Below are 18,982 nucleotides of genomic sequence, written 5' to 3' on the forward strand. Positions count from 1 at the left end.
GGGTTTTTCAGGTTTTGCGGTCTAATTCTCTGAGTGTCAAGGGTTCTAAGTGCGTTTTTGGGGTTCAGAGAATTTCCTTTTTGGGATATATTTTTTCTCCCTCTTCCATTGAGATGGATCCTGTCAAGGTTCAAGCTATTTGTGATTGGACGCAGCCCTCTTCTCTTAAAAGTCTTCAGAAATTTTTGGGCTTTGCCAACTTTTATCGTCGATTTATTTCTGGTTTTTCGGATGTCGTTAAGCCATTGACCGATTTGACTAGACAGGGTGCTGATGTTGCTAATTGGTCCCCTGATGCTGTGGAGGCCTTTCAGGAGCTTAAGCGCCGTTTTTCTTCTGCCCCTGTGTTGCGTCAGCCTGATGTGACTCTTCCTTTTCAGGTTGAGGTCGACGCTTCTGAGATCGGAGCTGGGGCAGTGTTGTCGCAGAAAAGTTCTGACTGCGCCGTGATGAGGCCTTGTGCCTTCTTTTCCCGTAAATTTTCGCCCGCTGAGCGGAATTATGATGTTGGGAATCGGGAGCTTTTGGCCATGAAGTGGGCGTTTGAGGAGTGGCGCCATTGGCTCGAGGGGGCCAGACATCAGGTGGTGGTATTGACTGACCACAAAAATTTGATTTATCTTGAGACCGCCAGGCGCCTGAATCCTAGACAGGCGCGCTGGTCATTATTTTTTTCTCGGTTTAATTTTGTGGTATCGTACCTACCAGGTTCTAAGAATGTTAAGGCGGATGCCCTTTCTAGGAGTTTTGAGCCTGATTCACCTGGCAACTCTGACCCCACAGGTATTCTTAAGGAGGGAGTTATCTTGTCAGCTGTTTCTCCAGACCTGCGGCGGGCCTTGCAGGAGTTTCAGGCGGATAGACCGGATCGTTGTCCGCCTGATAGGCTGTTTGTTCCTGATGATTGGACCAGTAAAGTCATCTCTGAGGTGCATTCTTCTGCGTTGGCAGGTCATCCTGGAATTTTTGGTACCAGGGATTTGGTGGCAAGATCCTTCTGGTGGCCTTCCCTGTCACGAGATGTGCGAGGCTTTGTGCAGTCTTGTGACGTTTGTGCTCGGGCCAAGCCTTGTTGTTCTCGGGCTAGTGGATTATTGTTGCCCTTGCCTATTCCTAAGAGGCCTTGGACACACATCTCGATGGATTTTATTTCAGATCTGCCTGTTTCTCAGAAGATGTCTGTCATCTGGGTGGTGTGTGACCGTTTTTCTAAGATGGTTCATTTGGTTCCCCTGCCCAAATTGCCTTCTTCTTCCGAGTTGGTGCCCCTGTTTTTTCAAAATGTTGTTCGTTTGCATGGTATTCCTGAGAATATCGTTTCTGACAGAGGAACCCAATTTGTGTCTAGATTTTGGCGGGCATTTTGTGCTAGGATGGGCATAGATTTGTCTTTTTCGTCTGCTTTTCACCCTCAGACTAATGGCCAGACCGAGCGGACTAATCAGACCCTGGAGACATATCTGAGGTGTTTTGTGTCTGCTGACCAGGATGATTGGGTTGCTTTTTTGCCATTGGCGGAGTTCGCCCTCAATAATCGGGCCAGCTCTGCCACCTTGGTTTCCCCGTTTTTCTGTAATTCGGGGTTCCATCCTCGATTTTCCTCCGGTCAGATGGAATCCTCGGATTGTCCTGGAGTGGATGCGGTGGTGGAGAGATTGCATCATATCTGGGGGCAGGTGATGGACAATTTAAAGTTGTCCCAGGAGAAGACTCAGCTTTTTGCCAACCGTCACCGTCGTGTTGGTCCTCAGCTTTGTGTTGGAGATTTGGTGTGGTTGTCTTCTCGTTTTGTCCCTATGAGGGTCTCATCTCCTAAGTTTAAGCCTCGGTTCATCGGTCCGTATAAAATATTGGAGATTCTTAACCCTGTTTCCTTCCGTTTGGACCTCCCTGCATCCTTTTCTATTCATAACGTTTTTCATCGGTCGTTATTGCGCAGGTATGAGGCACCGGTTGTGCCTTCCGTTGAGCCTCCTGCTCCGGTGTTGGTTGAGGGTGAGTTGGAGTACGTTGTGGAAAAAATCCTAGACTCCCGTGTTTCCAGACGGAGACTCCAGTATCTGGTCAAGTGGAAGGGATACGGCCAGGAGGATAATTCTTGGGTCACTGCATCTGATGTTCATGCCTCTGATCTGGTTCGTGCCTTTCATAGGGCCCATCCTGATCGCCCTGGTGGTTCTGGTGAGGGTTCGGTGCCCCCTCCTTGAGGGGGGGGTACTGTTGTGAATTTGGATTCTGGGCTCCCCCGGTGGCTACTGGTGGAATTGAACTTGTGACATCATCTTCCCTGTTCACCTGTTCTGATTAGATCTGGGTGTCGCTATATAACCTGGCTTCTCTGTTAGATGCTTGCCGGTCAACAATGTTATCAGAAGCCTCTCTGTGCTTGTTCCTGCTCCCAGACATCTACTAGATAAGTTGGACATTCGTCCATGTTTTGTTTTTGTATTTTGGTTCCAGTTCACAGCTGCAGTTTCGTTACTGTGTCTGGAAAGCTCTTGTTGATCAGGAATTGCCACTCTGGTATTATGAGTTAATGCCAGAGTCCTAAAGTAATTTCTGGATGTGTTTTGTTAGGGTTTTCTACTGACCATGAAAGTATGCTTTCTGTCTTCTGCTATCTAGAAAGCGGACCTCAAATTTGCTAAAACTATTTTCCTGCTGCGTTTGTTGTTTCATCTCATATCACCACCAATATATGTGGGGGGCTTCTGTCTCCTTTTGGGCATTTCTCTAGAGGTGAGTCAGGTCTTATATTTCCCTCTGCTAGCATTATTTAGTTCTCCGGCCGGCGCTGGGCATATAGGGATAAAAAGTAGGACATGCTACCTGGCTACTTCTAGATGATGCGGTAGGTTTAGTTCATGGTCAGTATAGTTACATCTTCCAAGAGCTTGTTCCTATAGAGGCTTATGCTAGTTCTCTGGCCATGGAGATCATGACACTGTGGGCCTTATTGTTCAGTTCTTTTTCATGTTTTGTCTTGTCCAGCTTGGTCTTTATAAGGATTTGTTCAGCCAAACTGGTATCTCTGGAGATGCAGATATACCCTCCATATCTTTAGTTAGATGTGGAGATTTTGTATTTTCTGTGGTGGATATTTTTTAGTGTTTTAATACTGACCGCATAGTACTCTGTCCTATCCTTTCTATTTAGCTAGAAGCGGCCTCCTTTGCTAAATCCTGATTTCAGTCTGCGTATGTTATTTCCCTCTCCTCTCACAGTCAATATTTGTGGGGGGCTGTCTATCCTTTGGGGATTTTCTCTGAGGCAAGATAGTTTTCCCTTTTCTATCTCTAGGAGTATTTAGTCCTCCGGCTGTGTCGAGATGTCTAGGGAGTGTTAGGTACATTCCACGGCTACTTCTAGTTGCGTTGTTAAGCTCAGGGTCTGCGGTCAGTACAGGCTTTTCCAGAGTGCGTCTCATGCTGCTCCTAGGCCACCAGATCATAACACCTATAGTAGTATAATGCAACCCATACCGGTATAATGCACCCTCATAACAGTATAATGCACCCCCATACCAGTATAATGCACCCCCATACCAGTATAATACACCCCATAACAGTATAATGCACCCCCATACTAGTATAATGCAGCACCATAACAGTATAATACACCCCCATAGTATCATGTAGCCCTATAGCAGTATAATGCACCCCTATACTAGTATAATGCATCCCCATAACAGTATAATGCACTCCAATAGTATAATACAGCCCCATACCAGTATAATGCAGCCCCATAGTTGTATAATGCACCCCCATAATAGTATAATGAACCCCTATTCCAGTATAATGCAGCCCCATAGTAGTATAATGCACCCACATACCAGTATAATGCACACACATAGGAGTATAATACACCCCCATATTAATATAATGCACCCCATAGTGGTATAATGCACAGCATAGCAGTATAATGCTTCCCCATAGCAGTATAATGCACCCCCATAGTAGTATAATGCACCCCATACAAGTATAATGCACCCCATACCAGTATACTGCATCCTCATACCAGTATAATGCAGCCCCATACCAGTATAATGCAGCCCCATAGGAGTATAATTCACCCCCATAGCAGTATAATGCATCCCCATAGGAGTATAATGCAGCTCATAGGCATATAATGCACCACCATAGCAGTATAAATCACCCCCATATCAGTATAATGAAGCCCCATAGGGGTATAATGCACCCCCATAGCAGTATAATGCATCCCCATAGGAGTATAATGCAGCCCCACACCAGCATAATGCACCACCATAGGAGTATAATGCACCCCAATAGTAGTATAATGCACCCCATAGTGGTATAATGCACCCCACAGCAATATAATACAGTCCCATAGCAGTATAATGCACCCCCATATTAATATAATGCACCTCATAGTAGTATAAAGCACCCCATAGCAGTATAATTCAGCCCCATAGCAGTATAATGCACCCCCATAGTAATATACTGCACCCACCTAGTAGTATAATGCACCCCCATAGCAGTATAATGTAGCTCCATAGAGGTATAATGCATCCCCAGTCATATATATTATAATGCACTACATAGTAATATAATGCACCACTATAGCAGTATTATGCACCCCCATAGGAGTATAATGCAGCCCCATAGTAGTATAATGCACCCCATACCAGTATAATGCACCCCCATTCCAGTATATTGCACCCTGTGAGACAATGACCCCTGTTACAGCTAGGGGCACTGTTTGTTCTCCCCAAGATGTGCACAGAGGCGTAGTGAGGCCATGAGGGGCGTTACAGTCTCAGGTGTGGCTGTGATTACAATTGTTAAAAGCCCTGTAGAATAGAGAGGTTTTAGAAATGAGTCTGAGGAGTCTCAGGTGTTTCAGGGTCAGAGTGATGCCTGACAACCCACAGCATACACAGTGGTGCTGCTGTCCACGATGACTGGTCACGGATGTGTACAGGTCTTGTGCCCGGAGGTAAACTGGAGGTAGACTGTCCTGTGCCCGAAGGAAGGACCAGCGTGTGTCACAGCTGCAGACAGGAGGATGTCAAGGTCTGTGTACAGCTGTGAGTAGAGACTGTGATACAGCGGTGCAGGACACCCATGGAACTAGTCAGAGGAGGACTAGCATGTGTAGTGACTGCAATATAAAGGATGCTGTTATGAACTGGTGTGAACTGAACACTGAAGTTATGTGCATTTAAGTTATATGCTTGGAACCTTTTCTGTGTGAAGATAACACATTAAAGAGACTTTTATGTTTGAACTTTGTGGGTCACTGTCTCTTCACTGCTACCGGTGCCTTACAACCCCCATACCAGTATAATGCACCTCCATAGTAATATAATGCACCCCCATAGTAATATAATGCACCTCACAGTAGTATAATGCACTCCATAGCAGTATAATACAGCCCCATAGCAGTTTAATGCCCCCCATAGTAGTATAATGCACCCCATTCCAGTATAATGCACTCCCATAGGAGTATAATGCACCTCCCATAGTAATATAATGCACCCCCACAGTAATATAATGCACCTCACAGTAGTATAATGCACTCCATAGCAGTATAATACAGCCCCATAGCAGTTTAATGCCCCCCATAGTAGTATAATGCACCCCATTCCAGTATAATGCACTCCCATAGGAGTATAATGCACCTCCCATAGTAATATAATGCACCCCCACAGTAGTATAATGCACCCCCATAGCAGTATAATGCATCCCCATAGCAGTATAATGCAGCCCCATAGCAGTATAATGCACCCCTATACCAGTATAATGTAGCCCCATACCAGTATAATTCAGCCCCATAAAAGTATAATACACCCCACACCAGTATAATGCACCCCCTTATAATTCATCCTCTTAGTAGTATAATGCAGACCCATAGTAGTGTAATGCACCCCCTTAGTATAATGCAGCCCCATAGTATAATGCACCCCCATAGTAATATAAAGATGGGGCAGGAGTAGGGCGCAGCTATATGGAAGCCCCCATGACTGCGATTGGCCGGGAGGTTTGAAAATATATAAAGGATGTGTTAAGGTGGATGGTAGTGGGGGGAGGAGTTTTAAGGAGGTGAGTGTCAGGGGGAGTAGGGAGAAAAAGTGCGGGAAAACCACCATTCTATTTCAGGAAGCCATAGCAGGCAGACCCACCCACCCTTCCCTTTTCGTTTTTTCCTGGAATTTTCATAAGGGGGGTTAATATATATATATATATATATATATATACATATATATATATATATATATATATATATATATATATATATATATATATATATATATAGCTGAATGTGTGTATGTATGTGTGTATGTATGTCCGGGATTGGCATCTGAACCGTCCCAGCTACAGCCACAAAATTTTGCACAGTCACACGTCTGGACCCCGAGAGCGTCATAGGCTATGTTGTGAGGTGAAATTTTAACCCCACGCTTTCCCATTCACCAAACAATTTTGCCCCTATCTACATAATGGGGAAAAAGTGAAAGGAAAAGTGTTGGAGGCGTCGCAGCTACAGGCACAAAATTTTGCACAGTCACACGTCTGGACCCCGAGAGCGTCAAAGCTATGTTGTGAGGTGAAATTTTAACCCCGCGCTTTCCAATTCACCAAACAATTTTGCCCCTATCTACATAATGGGGAAAAAGTGAAAGGAAAAGTGTTGGAGGCGTCGCAGCTACAGGCACAAAATTTTGCACAGTCACACGTCTGGACCCTGAGAGCGTTATAGGCTATTTTGTGAGGTGAAATTTTAACCCTGCGCTTTCCAATTCACCAAACAATTTTGCCCCTATCTGCATAATGGGGAAAAAATTAAAGGAAAAGTGTTGGAGGCAAATTAACAGCTGCCAGATGTGAACAAGGGGGACTTAAAGAATGAGAGCGATGGCGCCAAAGAGTATATACTGTACAGTTGCTAAGGTGGGGCCCCGACATGGGATAATCACCACACCACCACGGGGATATGAACACACACACAAAGTGCGCCACACACTACCACGTGCTCGAACACATATACCACCCTCAGCGCACATTTCACCACACATACACCAACCTCGCCACATAAAAGTTGAAACACAAAAGTCGCCGCTCAAAACTCGCCACGCGCAAAACTCTCCACATGCAAAACTCGCCACACGTGCAAAACTCACCTCATGGAAAACTCGACACACGCAAAACTTGCACACGCGGAAAAATTGCCACATGCACAAAAGTTGCAACACATGCAAAAGTTGCCTCACACAAAACTTGCACATACTCAAAAGGCACCACACATAAAACTCGCCACACGCAAAACTCGCCATGCGCAAAACTTGCTGCACACAACTTGCTACACTAACCTGTCACATGCAACTCGACACACAAAAAGTTGCTACACGCATGTCGCCACACAAAACTCATCTCACAAAAGTTGCTACATGCATGTCGCCACACGCAACTCAACACACACAACTTGACACACGAAACTCGCCCTAAAACACACACAAGTCTGGTATTATCCTTCAAAAATAAAAATCTGAATAATAAGCTGACAAACTACAAGATCAACAAATGTACCATATAGGAATCCGGCAGCTGTCAGTCACATGACCAGTCTATTATGTGTATGTGTGAGCTAATATATACTGCCAGGGGGTGGGCTTACTGTTGGCTGGGGATTTATCAGGCTGCCAATTTAGCTTACAAATACTGAGGTAAAAATACTGACCAAATAACGTGTGAACGAGGTCTAATACAGGAGGAGATGACATACAGATATATACTATATACAGGAGGAGATGACACACAGGTATATACTATTTACAGGGGAGATGACACACAGGTATATACTATATACAGGAGAGATGACACACAGGTATATACTATATAGAGGAGATGACATACAGGTACATACTACATACAGCAGGAGATGACATACAGGTATATACTATATACAGAAGGAGATGACACACAGGTATATACTATATACAGGAGCAGATTACCTACAGGTATATAGTATAAACAGGAGGAGATGACATACAGGTATATGCTATGTATAGGAGGAGATGACATACAGGTATATACTATATACAGGAGGAGATGACACACAGATATATACTATATATAGGTGAGATGACACACAGGTATATACTATATACAGGAGGAGATTACATACAGGTATATACTATATACAGTGGGGCAAAAAAGTATTTAGTCATTCAGCAATAGTGCAAGTTCCACCACTTAAAAAGATGAGAGGCGTCTGTAATTTACATCATAGGTAGACCTCAACTATGGGAGACAAACTGAGAAATAAAAATCCAGAAAATCACATTGTCTGTTTTTTTATCATTTTATTTGCATATTATGGTGGAAAATAAGTATTTGGTCAGAAACAAACAATCAAGATTTCTGGCTCTCAAAGACCTGTAACTTCTTCTTTAAGAATCTCCTCTTTCCTCCACTCATTACCTGTAGTAATGGCACCTGTTTAAACTTGTTATCAGTATAAAAAGACACCTGTGCACACCCTCAAACAGTCTGACTCCAAACTCCACTATGGTGAAGACCAAAGAGCTGTCAAAGGACACCAGAAACAAAATTGTAGCCCTGCACCAGGCTGGGAAGACTGAATCTGCAATAGCCAACCAGCTTGGAGTGAAGAAATCAACAGTGGGAGCAATAATTAGAAAATGGAAGACATTCAAGACCACTCATAATCTCCCTCGATCTGGGGCTCCACGCAAAATCCCACCCCGTGGGGTCAGAATTATCACAAGAACGGTGAGCAAAAATCCCAGAACCATGCGGGGGGACCTAGTGAATGAACTGCAGAGAGCTGGGACCAATGTAACAAGGCCTACCATAAGTAACACACTACGCCACCATGGACTCAGATCCTGCAGTGCCAGACGTGTCCCACTGCTTAAGCCAGTACATGTCCGGGCCCGTCTGAAGTTTGCTAGAGAGCATTTGGATGATCCAGAGGAGTTTTGGGAGAATGTCCTATGGTCTGATGAAACCAAACTGGATCTGTTTGGTAGAAACACAACTTGTCGTGTTTGGAGGAAAAAGAATACTGAGTTGCATCCATCAAACACCATACCTACTGTAAAGCATGGTGGTGGAAACATCATGCTTTGGGGCTGTTTCTCTGCAAAGGGGCCAGGACGACTGATCCGGGTACATGAAAGAATGAATGGGGCCATGTATCGTGAGATTTTGAGTGCAAACCTCCTTCCATCAGCAAGGGCATTGAAGATGAAACATGGCTGGGTCTTTCAACATGACAATGATCCAAAGCACACCGCCAGGGCAACGAAGGAGTGGCTTCGTAAGAAGCATTTCAAGGTCCTGGAGTGGCCTAGCCAGTCTCCAGATCTCAACCCTATAGAAAACCTTTGGAGGGAGTTGAAAGTCCATGTTGCCAAGCGAAAAGCCAAAAACATCACTGCTCTAGAGGAGATCTGCATGGAGGAATGGGCCAACATATCAACAACAGTGTGTGGCAACCTTGTGAAGACTTACAGAAAACGTTTGACCTCTGTCATTGCCAACAAAGGATATTTTACAAAGTATTGAGATTAAATTTTGTTTCTGACCAAATACTTATTTTCCACCATAATATGCAAATAAAATGATAAAAAAACAGACAATGTGATTTTCTGGATTTTTATTTCTCAGTTTGTCTCCCATAGTTGAGGTCTACCTATGATGTAAATTACAGACGCCTCTCATCTTTTTAAGTGGTGGAACTTGCACTATTGCTGAATGACTAAATACTTTTTTGCCCCACTGTATATGAGGAGATGACATACAGTTATATACTATATACAGGGGAGATGACACAGTAGGTATATAATATATAAAGGGGAGATGACATACAGGTATATACTATATACAGGAGATGACATACAGGTGTATACTATATATAAGGGAGATGACAAACATGTATATACTGAGGTGAAAATGAGAGGTGTGAGGTGAAAATGAAAAGGTGTGAGTGCAAAATGAGAGGAGTGAGGGAAAATAGTGGAGTGATCGGAAAATGACAGATGTGAGGTCGAAATGACAAGTGTTAGGGGGAATGAGAGGAGTGAGGGGGAAAATAAGAGGAGTGAGGGAGAAAATGAGAGATGAGAGGGGGAAAATGAAAGATGTGATGGGGAAAATGAGAGGTGTGAGGGAGAAAATGAGAGATGAGAGGGGGAAAATGAAAGATGTGATGGGGAAAATGAGAGGCGTGATGGGAAAATAAGAGAAGTGAGGTGCTATAACTAACCACAGATATTTACTATGCCCAGGCAATGCCGGGCTCTTCAGCTAGCTTAGATTTACAATCTCCATGCTTTTCTCATGGTCAACTTTATGTGGCCTGTTCAAGAGTTGGAACAGCCAAAAATCTGTGTGTCTTTGCACCTGAAGGAAAAACTAAGAATGTCGTTTATCAAAAGGCTCTCGAATAAGTAGTAGAAGATTACTTCACATTACTTGGCCAATTTAGTTAAATCTGTGTGGAATATCTCTGGTGTTGAAATATATGTTGTAAAATGCTTCTATTAGCTTAGTTTTTGCCTTTTAATAATTACATTTCTATCTATTTGTTTTGTGGTTTTTTTGTGCAGAATAAATTTTTGTTAACACATTCTATTTTGCTAACAGCAGTTATTACCCCGGGCAAAGCCGGGTAGTACAGCTAGTATATATATATATATATATATATATATATATTGTAAGATTGCTCTTACTGAGTGTATTGGGGGACACTCGCTTTGGACGGGATTCTAGCACACGGGCACGGTTTTTTTAAACAAAGCAGTCCATACGGTTTATTAAGCCTCATAAACCATATCATGAACAGTCCATTTACACACTGAACCAAGACATCACATTAAGTTTCAGAACCTTAGTCTGTGGTAACTAAACATGCTGGACCTCACTGACCAGTTGCCGTGGGTTACCACACAGTTCATGATACAAGCACCAACAGTTTATGGAGGTACCTTACGGGAGCTCCTGCTCCACCTGCTGACTCCTTGTCAGTCGTCTTTTCGGGGTAAGCTGCCTCACGGGAATCACCAACTTGCCTGGGCGGCATATCTTAGTCAGTCCAGACCCTCCGGAGGACTGTAGCTTCCCCACACAGTAGCTGTACGCTGCTCAGGGATCCGGTCCTACTCCCAGGACCTCCCACGCTGCTCAGGGATCCGGTCCTACACCCAGGACCTCCCAACACCAGCATGTGCTTTCAGGAAGCCTCTTCCCAGGTCTTCCAACACAGGAACATACACAGGAACATGTGACCCACACCCTGGTCACATTATGTACCTTGTAACCACACCCCATAGGTGAGGTACATCACATGGGCCGATCACGTGATCATGACATCACTGCAGGTCCTCATACTCCTGCAGGGAAAAAGGTACAGTGAGTGCCCCCCAGTGGTGAGGTATGTGTGTAGCCAGACCCTCCCATCTCTTAGCTACCCGCAACCCGGACCCAGGTGCACTAAATGACATCTTCAGTGCTTACGTGCTCTAAAGACAAGATACTCCGGGTTGCATCTCAGGGAGCATCCTTCCCTGTGACACATACCTCCCATTAACCACAATGACGGACACTGTCTCACTATCACATCCATACATACAACTGCAATGCATTCTCGCGGCCTCAATACGCCTCCGTGCGCATACTGAGGAGACCATGCAGCGCCCCCTACCTGTTACAGGTGTCACTGCATCACATATCCCCCCCCCCCCTCTGTTCAAACTTGTGGGGTTGAACATCTGTCAGATACCTGGGGACTCGAGACCGGGCACCCAAGTCACCTTGCCCTACTAGTCGAGAGGGCCCTCTCAGTTGGGTTTGGGCATCATGGTCAATCTGGCGTCGCAATCCCCTTGCACCCATATGACCTGTCTGGACTGACTGTTTGTCAACACGTCCTCTACCGGGTCTCCCACCTAAGTCACTCAGCCCTGAGCTATCTGAGGAGACACTGCCTCTAACTCTTCCTTCAGGCTGGGTACTTCCACCCCTTTGTTTGTCCACATTTCGGGTTGAAAGTGGCCGCCATCTTCTTCGCCTTTCTGGCAGCTGTTTATTAACTTGCAGTCTTTCAAGTCTCAGCTGTTCTACCTCCCTTAGGTATGCCATGCGATATTCCAGGAGCATGCGGATATTCCCAAGACTCTCTCTGGATCCGACAACAAGGAATGGAACCATCCCATCTTCATCCATGACCTGGACCTCGTTATCAGCCGGTATCCTCAGTCTCTTCACCCCGGATTTATCCACCATCTCCTGCATCACTCTCCCAAGTCTCCCAATGAATTTTGCCACCATAACTTTGGGTACTTGGACTGTGTCTTCCACTAAGCCCAGCCGACTTTGAGCTTTCCTTTCACACTCCAAACTTCCAACGGCTTCATTATTCTTCATAATGATCCTCTGTTTTGTACGGAGGCAGTGTAGGTGCATATCCCTCAGGACAGCCACCCGCTTCACTGTGACTTCCTTAGTCGACAGTATGACCAACTGCTGAGTCTCAGGCGCCCAGTGCACACTACACGCCTCTATTGCCTTTCTAAAGGCCTCATGCACACCCTTCCTGGCACACGCTTCTTGCATGTCTTTGGATACTTTTATTATGCTCTTGAAAAGCGGGGTCTCGTCTTCTTCACGGACATCTGCCACGACTGGGTGACTGTCTTGTTCTGATTTTAGCACAAACTCTTCCTCAGCTTTACCCTCTTCCAGACCCCTGGTCAAGATGGGCATTAGCAGCTTCACCTCTTTACCACTCTGGTGTCGATATGGTAAGTCTGCAACCACCACCTCTTCCTCTTGTAGAGGGCCTTTTAGTGCTTCTCTGAGCACTTCCATGTCTTCCTTTAGGGCCTTGGTCATAATTTGCCACTTTGACAGGTGACCTCTGAGCTCTGCCACCTCTTTCTCCAAGGCACCCACACGGCACTCAGCAGTCTGTCTCCGAAGCTCCTCTTGCTTCCACCGGGTGTCAACTTCAGGCCCCCCTCCTTTGGTGGCCTCCTCTCCTTCACAAGGTGCAACTGGTACCACCTCTTTGCACCCTTTACGTCTCCGGCGACCAAAGGATTTGCCCTTCTTGTGGGGCTCTTTACTGTAGCCCTTTATTTCCTCAGAGTCACAGTCACCCTCATATTCTGTGTCATACCCCACAGTATGGCGAACCCCCAAGTCACACTCTAACCGGGTGTCAGCTTCACAGGATTTATTAACCATGTCACTTAAAGTCATCTTGGGGTACACACCAGGTGACATGTCTGTAAGTTGGGCAGACGCTCCCTCCCCACTGGTCAACCTGACGTCTGACCCATCAGTCTTGGAAGGTGTTTCTGCCAACGTTGTGTCACTAAGTTGGGCCCATTCACCATTTTCCTTGGTCATGCCCACCTTAGGACTGTCAACTCTAGGGGGCACATTCTCAACATTACTACCTCCCATACACATAATTTCCACAAATACTTCACCCTTTTTCCACCAGTCCCACAGTGCTTCCAAATCTTGTCCTATTACCAAAGGACACGGCAAGTTCGGGACTACAGCCACCTCATGGTATGTGGAAACATCAGCTGCAACAATGTAGAGAGTGGCTACCTGAAGACGTTTAGTGTCCCCAGGTGACACAGAACTTCCTGGAAGGGTTCTCAGCAAAGACGCTTCTCTCCCCGGGTCTATCAACCCCCGCACACACTCTCCATCCAGCCAAAAAGGACACAGTCGTGACTCCTCACTGATTGCCGCCCCCTTTTTCGGCAAGTGCTCCGCTTTTTTGACACCACCCCTGTTCGGGATACAGCCCCCTTTTGGGATTCCACCCCTTTTTGGGCTACTACCCCTGTTCGGGTTACCGCCCACTATTAGGGATACTCCCTTCCTTGGGTTACACCCCGTGGACTTCCCCACGGCACTCAGGCCCCAGTTCTCACAGTACACCCCTATGTCTCTGGGCTTGTACTGGCCCTTTAAGAGTCTGCACAATCTGAGGAAAAAAAATATATATTTTTTTTTTCTTGATAAGTCCCTTCACCAGCTCCTGCTGGTACTGCCGCAGCTCCCGCTGCAGTCACATACAACTGGCACCTCCGGTTGCTGACCACAAGCCGCTGCTGCTGCCACTGCAGCTCCGGCTGCTGCAGAACCTCTTGCTGCAACCGCGGCTACACTCCACAAGGCTCCTACCGCAGACTTCGTGGACCCGCCGATCCACAGCAAGCCGCTTGTCCCCTTCGTGGACCCGCCGATCCACAGCAAGCCGCTTGTCAGCTTCGTAACCCCGCCGAGTTACAGCCAGACACAATCTTCGTGGCCCCGCCGAGCCACAGCAATTAACTCCATGTGTGCCTGCTGGACCATTGCCCGCATTCGAGCACCATATGTAAGATTGCTCTTACTGAGTGTATTGGGGGACACTAGCTTTGGACGGGATTCTAGCACACGGGCACGGTTTTTTTAAACAAAGCAGTCCATACGGTTTATTAAGCCTCATAAACCATATCATGAACAGTCCATTTACACACTGAACCAGGACATCACATTAAGTTTCAGAACCTTAGTCTGTGGTAACTAAACACGCTGGACCTCACTGACCAGTTGCCGTGGGGTACCACACAGTTCATGATACAAGCACCAACAGTTTATGGAGGTACCTTACGGGAGCTCCTGCTCCACCTGCTGACTCCTTGTAAGTCGTCTTTTCGGGGTAAGCTGCCTCACGGGAATCACCAACTTGCCTGGGCGGCATATCTTAGTCAGTCCAGACCCTCCGGAGGACTGTAGCTTCCCCACACAGTAGCTGTACGCTGCTCAGGGATCCGGTCCTACTCCCAGGACCTCCCACGCTGCTCAGGGATCCGGTCCTACACCCAGGACCTCCCAACACCAGCATGTGCTTTCAGGAAGCCTCTTCCCAGGTCTTCCAACACAGGAACATACACAGGAACATGTGACCCACACCCTGGTCACATTATGTACCTTGTGCCAGAATCTATGCCAATAATTTTTTCTCTAATTCGTTTCATATAACTAATGGAACGAGACAAGGATGTCCTCTGTCCCCTCTGTTGTTCGCCATGGCCATTGAACCTTTGGCAGAAAAAATTAGAGCTTGCAGGGAGATTAAGGGTTTTATACTACCTTCACGTCAATATAAAATAGGCTTATTTGCTGATGACCTATTTCTCACGTTACTTGACCCTGCTAACTCTATCAAAGCTCTCTCAGGTGAACTAGAAAGCTTCTCCAAAGCCTCGTACTTTAAAATAAACCACCATAAATCTAAGTTCATAACGTTTAATATGAACAGCGTGGAGGTAGGCGAGTTGAGAGGCCAATCTGAGTTTACTTGGGAAGAAAAAGAACTAACATATTTGGGCATTAAAATAGCGGGGTCAATACAAGCTACAGTTAGGGTAAATTTGGACTCTATTATTAGTATAATTACAAAGGATTTTTCTTTTTTTGCAAAGTTAGAACTCACAATATTTGGAAGAATATTATCAATTAAGACGTTTATACTGCCAAAAATTTTATACATTTTCAGATCCTTGCCTGTAATTCTGCCTATTCAGAGTATTTACAGGATCCAAGCTATGATTCACTCTTTTGTGTGGAACGGCAAACGGGCCAGAATATCAGCAGATGTTCTTCACAAGCATAAGTCTCACGGGGGTGCAGGTTTACCCAATGTTTATGCATACTATCTGGCTTCTTTGATTAAGCAGAGTTGGCATTGGTTCAGTGGTACTGGGCCAGGGCCCGCTTGGCTAGGCTTAGAGAGGGAGATGAGTGGAGTGGATTCGGTTAGGAAAATCTTCTTTGACTTTCTCCTTCATAATTCAGCTAGAAACTCCTCGCACCCTGTGTTTCAGTCATTGATCTTTGCCTGGAGGAAACTTATCAAACCACATAAAAATCATAGGAAAATGGAGCAGGTTCTGAAAATTCCATTATCTCTTTTGGCGCTGATAGTGGATCTAACTATGCCTGAGGTATGGAACAAATCAGGAGTTAAAAGAGTGGGAGATGTACATAATGGGAGCAAATTTCTAACTTTTCAGGAGATCAGGACTAAGTTTGGCATTCCATCCTCTGAACTGATGTCTTTTTTCATGTTAAAAGAGAGCATTACCAAAATTATAAAAGGGAAGTTTCTAGATCTTGAAACTCTTTCTTCACTGCTGTGCAATCCTAAAAATAAAAATATCTGGAGCATGCGTCATTTGTGTGGGCTTGTTATCAGGGATCTCAACAATGTAAAAAATACCTATATGAGAAAATGGGAGTCAGATTTGGGAGTGACTATCCGGGTGGAACATTGGGACGATGCCATCAGAAGCATGTATAAATCTAACATATCAATGTCTCTTCACGAATGTTACTTCAAAGTTTTGTCGAGATGGTATTATACTCCGGTTCGACTGTCGCATATTAATTCGGAGCATTCTTCTTTGTGTTGGAGAGATTGTGGTCAACAGGGGAACCTTCTTCATTTGTTTTGGAGCTGCCCGAAAATTAAGAGACTATGGTCTCAAGGTGTCGCAACATATTAATCATTTATCTAGTGATTTTCGGATCACTCCAGGGATAGCACTCTTATCACTGGACATGGAAACACTCGATAGTTCAGTTAGGTATGTCATTATACATGTCCTCCTGGTGGTTAAGGTGACTCTAGCTTATTGGTGGAAAAAAACTGATGTTCCCAAATTCTCGGATATCCTTGATAGGATAAGACAGCATAGTGACTTAGAGTGGAGATTCGCGGTGGCTAACAACAATATTCATAAATATACCAAAAAGTGGAAAATTTGGAATAATAAGTTTCACATTGAGCAGGTGTGTTGAGGTGCGTTGTGTTCGGTATCTCTCCATTGAGCTCCTTGCAATAGGTATGGCAAGTCTTTGCTGTGTACCTAAATTTTATGTTGAATTTTATTGTATTTTTTTTTTTTCTCTTTATGTATTAAGTTTATTATTATCATTTTTCAGAAATTGTACAAGGGTTCTCTATTTTTACTGTTTCCCTTGTGTATCCCATACCTTCCCTTTCCTCCTTTCCTATGACCATTCCTATCCCTGTTTAAATGTAAAATTCAATAAAAACACTTAAAACACATTATGTACCTTGTAACCACACCCCATAGGTGAGGTACATCACATGGGCCGATCACGTGATCATGACATCACTGCAGGTCCTCATACTCCTGCAGGGAAAAAGGTACAGTGAGTGCCCTCACCCAGTGGTGAGGTATGTGGGTAGCCAGACCCTCCCATCTCTCATAGCTACCCGCAACCCGGACCCAGGTGCACTAAATGACATATTCAGTGCTTACGTGCTCTAAAGACAAGATACTCCGGGTTGCATCTCAGGGAGCATCCTTCCCTGTGACACATACCTCCCATTAACCACAATGCCGGACACTGTCTCACTATCACATCCATGCATACAACTGCAATGCATTCTCGCGGCCTCAATACGCCTCCGTGCGCATACTGAGGAGACCATGCAGTGCCCCTTACCTGTTACAGGGGTCACTGCATCACAATATATATATATATATATATATATATATATATATATATATATATATATATATATATATATATATATATACAGTATATATATATATATATATATATATATAAACAAAAAACAAAATAAGAGGAGCGTTGGGTATATGTTTTGCATATGTTTAATTGTTTTATTGTCACAGTGGCTGTGTTGGTGGGGGGGTGGGGGTTCTTGGAGTTGACGCTGATTGGTCGGGGGAAGGAATTGTAACCTAATTACAGGCAATTGCAAATGGTGTGGGATTTGATCTGGCATTTGGTTATGGGCTCTGGACGGGGTTTTACCCTGGGAGCTTTAGGTAGTTTGTCTTCCCAGAACGGGATGTACGGTGCCCTCGAGCTGGTGATGTATGGCTGAGGGTAACATGGTGGTCGATCTTCAATTTGGTGCATTTGCCAGATATAAGCCAGATCTTTTAGCTCCAAGAACCCTCCCCTCGTATTTACATACTAATTGTATTACTGTTTTATGTTATTGTTTGTTAATAAAAGTTGGCCCCTGTGGCCAAAATTATCCAAAGAACATGAATAGTAGTGTTTTTAGTTAAGGAATGGGTTGGAACAGCCGTGGCGGTGCTTTTAGGACTGAGGTTTCCGCCTAAGAAAAACCGTATTCGGCATACTCGGTCATGCACCCCATAGTATAATGCAACCCCATAGTAGTATAGTGCACACCATAGCAGTATAATGCAACCTCATAACAGTATAATGCACTCCCATACTGCGGCTTTACAAAAAAAAAAAGTTTTTCCTTACCTGGCTAAGGTCCAGTAGTGTCCTCCGCTACGATTCAGCTGAGGCAGCCACAGTCGGTGGCGTTTGACAGTGATGTCATGTGTCGGCGACGTGCGTGCTGACATTAGTTGTCGGCCTGTGATTGGTTGGTGGCTTTTAACTGTTGGCATGTGGAGGAATCTCCCGCAAGGCAACAGATTTTAACTGATCTTGAGTCTGAGGATGCACGATCAGTAACTGAAGTGGCAGATCGTGCCGCTGGGGCTCAGTGAGCAAAAGGAAGGGGGCCTCTGATCACTGGGCCCCATACGCCAGTAAGGGCAGTAATGCCCTGATGGTGAACCTGTATACATTGCTCCTGAATATGCAGGCACAAGACAACTAATCCTCAGGTGATAATCTGATGGTAAACAGGGATTTTTTATCAAAACTAAAGCAAGTAGCTCCGTAAGTAACACATTGCTGGAAACAGGATATCTTTCCTTACATCATGTTTCTTTTAGTTTAGGTGCCAGAAACCAGTGGCAGATTCTGTTTAACACACTGGACTATGTATTCACAAACATTAGCAATATTTTATTTTACTTTTAAGTATTTGTGAACTTACATTGTCAGAAAAGCTTGTTTTGAGAACCCAGTTCCAGTGTACTGCATTAACAGACTCA

The sequence above is a fragment of the Ranitomeya variabilis genome, chromosome 6 (assembly GCF_051348905.1).
Source record: "Ranitomeya variabilis isolate aRanVar5 chromosome 6, aRanVar5.hap1, whole genome shotgun sequence".
In the NCBI taxonomy this organism is placed as follows: Eukaryota; Metazoa; Chordata; class Amphibia; order Anura; family Dendrobatidae; genus Ranitomeya; species Ranitomeya variabilis.